Below are 4,618 nucleotides of genomic sequence, written 5' to 3' on the forward strand. Positions count from 1 at the left end.
ACCTCTTGGCGCTAAGAACCAACCTATAGAAATGACCCGGCATCAAATAGCTGAACCCTAGCAACAACCGAGAAGCAAAGAAATTAGGCTTCATAATCGTCCAGCGTCGGCGTTGCGCACCAGAGCGCAATCGCTGCTATTTTTTTTACTTGACAATGACTTGCGGGAGGACTATAAGCACTGAAGGCAGAAATTAGAAAAAAAAGCGAGTAAAACGTTTTTTCAAAAACTGACAGTGGCAGAAATGACAGTATCAAAAGAACAATGGGAAAATGAACCACAAAAGAAACATCTATCATGTCAAAAGCATAATCTACCGTTCTAAGTCAAAAGCGGCTATGATCCATACGTTACAAGCAATAACAGTGCAAGAAACGTTTGCAGAGAAGGACCATCGAACTGTGAGCCCAGGGCACACTATGGGCACAAGCTGCTCAGCTTGATGATCTATTCCATACTTTTATTTCTCGGAAAGTGTAACTGTACTGTTGAAAAAAAAAAGCATATGCCGTCAAATATTAGAAATAACGCGAGAAAATTGAGCATGAAACTATCAGTGCGATGGTGAAACTAGAGCAACAACGTAGCCCTTTAATTATAAAATATGATTCCAGACTAATTGGAGGGCAATGTAAGTTGATGGTCAGACTGATTTCAGAAAAGTTATAACTTTTTTGATATCCCTTTCATTGTATGCGATTTTACTTGCCTCTCATAAACTGAATACACATATTTAGGAAAGGTTCTGCCGAAAAACCTATAGCGGCTTATCTCTGTTGTCGTGATCGTGATTAACGTAGATCAAACGAGATTCTTAATAAATGAATACGTTTTTCTGTAGCATAGATATTACTAAATACATCTGGCAGGTCAGAACTAACCAGCTTGCAAAGCGTGATGGTTGCTTGTGCGCGACACGTCACTACGGCATGTTAGCTGTGACAAAAACGTCTTCACCTGGGTTAAACTTTGTACTAGGCTTATGATCATACACTTAACGTGTAACGTACTGAAAAAAGATCTTATGACTTCATTATAGCCGTCAATTACACGAGGATAACTGCAGCTTGCAGCAATTTATTGGTACAGAAACTACGTCTAAACAAATCACTGCGTTAATTCCAATGCTGCCATTAGGACATCTCCAACGTATCTTTTAGAAGTTAAGCTTCTAAAGATAAGTGTAAATTTGTTGCGCAAAGAAATTTGTGCACATTTCTCAGTTTCTTTTTCTCATGTGGATTAGAGATGTTTCCAGTCAGAAACGTCACAACGGCCACAATGTGCGTTGTGAGGTTTCCCCAGACGAAACTTACATCCTATGTAGCTAAAGGTATACGTTGTGGAGTGTGAACTCCGCCTAATTTTAAACGACAAGACAGTTTTAATGCAAGACAGCCATTTAAAATACATTTGTTTCCAACAGTTCTACAGGAAGGTACGCCGTCCTTCAATTGGATAACTTCTTCAATAAGAAGCTTCAACGTTGTGCCATGGTTTTGTTCAAGCTAGCAGTAGTAGCCTCAGGGAGTGTTACTTCAGAATACTAACATGTGGTTCGATTGTGTATGTGTCAAATGCGATTTCGTTTGATTATCTACTTCATTTTTCCTTGAAAAGTGGCTTCACCCCCACCACTGGGCTGTGAAAGCATTTCACAGTTTGTAAGCGTTATGATTGAATGATCGGTCGCTTGAGTGTTCACTCTCCATCGGAGATTCCCTCCTTTTCATCCTCATTACAGCTCTCTTCCTCACCTTCGCTTTTCTTTCCCATCTTTCGACACTTACACGGGTGCACAATTACAGCTCTTCTCTCCTCTTTTCTTTTCTCCTCATCGTCACGTTCACTTCCGATCTCTTTGCTCCACTATACTATACATGGCTATGCTATAGATGGTTTCACCTGCGTGGTTGTGCTTCGCTTTCTCTCCTCCTTTTCCTCCGTCTCACCCTCCATCGTGTTTCCCATCCCATTGCTATAGAATATTATACATGGCTATGTTATGAATGTTTTTTTTTTCTTATTGACACCATTGATTCATTGATACGTGGGGCTTACCATCCCAAAACCACCATATCGTTATGAGAGACGCCATAGTGTAGGGATCCGTAAATTTCGGTCACCTGAGGTTCTTTAACGTGCACCCAAATCTGAGCACATGGGCCTACAGCATTTCCGCCTCCATCGAAAATGAAGCCGCCGACGTCGAGACTTGATCTCGCAACCTGCGGGACAGCAGCCGAGTACCTTAGCCACTAGACCACCGCGGCGGGGCCTCCTTGACACCAAGCGACAAGATGAGACGACAGGTGAGAGTATACGACAGCCCCGGCTCCTAAGCACCAGCTACTGCATAATGATCACCATTGTTCTGGTCAAATTTCAGTTATCGCTCACCGGATTGCATATCCCGTTCCCTTTGATGGAATAGTGATATGTGCATTTTGTCTTCAACGTGGTATGTCTTTTGACACCCCTCTTTCTTGCCCCTATTTCCCCACCCCAGTGCTGGGTAGCAAACCAGATGCCAATATCTGGTTAACCTCCCGGCCTTCCTTTTCTGTCTATCTCCTCCTCCTTTTTCGCATTTGTTTCTATTTTTTATTGCTGATAAAATTACGTGATTGACACTGATATTTATTCTGTACCACCGGAGCCCTAGCTTCCTAGCAACACGTTCATCTAACTGACTTTTTAGCCTGTCATTCTAACACCTGAAGTTCCATTTTATCAAATTCTGAGGCCACACACAATGGCTCTTCCCACAACAACCATTACAAATCCCGCACGGAAGCACCCGAAATTCTACAGCTGCAATCACTGCTACAATCCAAATAAAAAACACGGACTGTAGGTTTGCTTTCATTTATGCACATTAAACCACATGCTTTTTTTTCCTATTTCTCTCCCCACTACACGCTAAAATGAATGAATGTTTCGCACGGAATGTAAACCCAGTGAAATCATGCTGCCAAGCCCACGTTAAAGGTATGTGAACTCCAGAACAGCAGAGAAATGCTTCTTTGTAAGCCTTACCATATCTTCGCATGCTCACCCTTCTAACGTTGACTGTTCTACTTTACTTCCTGCAGAAATATCAAACTCAAACTTTTACAGCATGGCTCATTGCAGGATCAGTCCAGAAACAATTACAGCCGCCGGTGTTGTCCGCCGCCCCCTCCACCACAAGCGTGGGTCACGACTTTCACCGGGAATGAGAGAAAAACAGTCAAAGTACCTTCAGGATATGAAACAGGGTACCTCATGTGTGACACAGTCTTTGTAGCACCGTGCCACGCAAGTAATTGCAATCTTATCTGAAAATATACCCTTCAAGGGCGCCATCAGGCGATGAGTGACATGTCCAGCTATAGGAGGCCAAAGCAACGCATGGTGGCGCTGCATGGATGGATGGATGGATATGGCTGTACCCTTTAAATCGGGCGGTGGCTAGCGCCACCAAGCCGTAATACTTAATGAACCCAAAACTATATTTATTTTTTTTTCCTTAAAAAGTGAGTTTGAGGATTCGTACTTTGCAGTGAAGAGTTTAATTTTCACTCGTGTTTTGACTTTAGCCACCAATCAGATAACCTCCTTCTAGTTAAGTCTACTTGCTTAAAGTCTATTTCGCCCTCCCGGTCCCTAAACCCCAGTGCTTTGAAAAACTCTGCGCCATCATCATGAACTATATGGTGAAGCCCTTTACAGAACATTATCAAGTGTTCGGCAGTTTCTTCTTCCTCTCCACACGCACTGCATACTGTGTCTACCCCTTCGTATTTGGCCCGATATGTCTTGGTTCGCAGTACTCCCGTCCTTGCCTCAAACAGTAGAGAACTACCCCGAGTATTATCATAGATCCTTTCCTTGGCAATTTCCTGCTTAAAAGTTCGATAGATCTCTAGTGCGGACTTCTTAATCATGCCCATTTTCCACATGTCAGTCTCCGTTTCCTTCACTTTCTTCTTAACCGATAGTTCTTTTTGGTTTGGCCACCTGCTGTTTTCTAAGTATTTACCAGTCAACTTCCTGGTTCGCTTCCTCCATTTTGTATCGACATTCTTCATGTACAAGTAGCTTAAAACCTTCCTAGCCCAACGCTCCTTCTTCATTTCTCTCAATCGCTTCTCAAATTTTATCTTGCTGCAAGCTTCCCTGCCCTCAAATGATTTCCATCCCATATCACCTTGTACTCCCTGATTTGGTGTATTCCCGTGAGCTCCTAAAGCAAGCCTACCTATTCCACGTTGCTTAATTTCTAATCTTGCTTGAACTTCTGATCTCATGCACAAGACCGCATTGCCGAACGTCAGCCCAGGAACCATGACCCCTTTCCATATTCCTCTCACAACATCATACCTATTGTAATTCCACAGTGCCCTATTTTTCATCACTGCTGCTTTCCTGTTACCTTTAGTCGTCACGTATATTTTGTGTTCCCTCAGGTACTCGGTCCCATTGCTTATCCATACGCCCAGATATTTGTATTTATCTGTTATCTCTAGCGTGACCTCCTGTATCCTAAGCCCACTACCTTCGTTGTCATTGAAAATCATGACTGCTGATTTTTCCTTACTGAATCTAAAATCTAACCTATCTCCCTCATTACCGC

This window comes from Rhipicephalus microplus, chromosome 5, assembly GCF_043290135.1.
Source record: "Rhipicephalus microplus isolate Deutch F79 chromosome 5, USDA_Rmic, whole genome shotgun sequence".
Taxonomy (NCBI): Eukaryota; Metazoa; Arthropoda; class Arachnida; order Ixodida; family Ixodidae; genus Rhipicephalus; species Rhipicephalus microplus.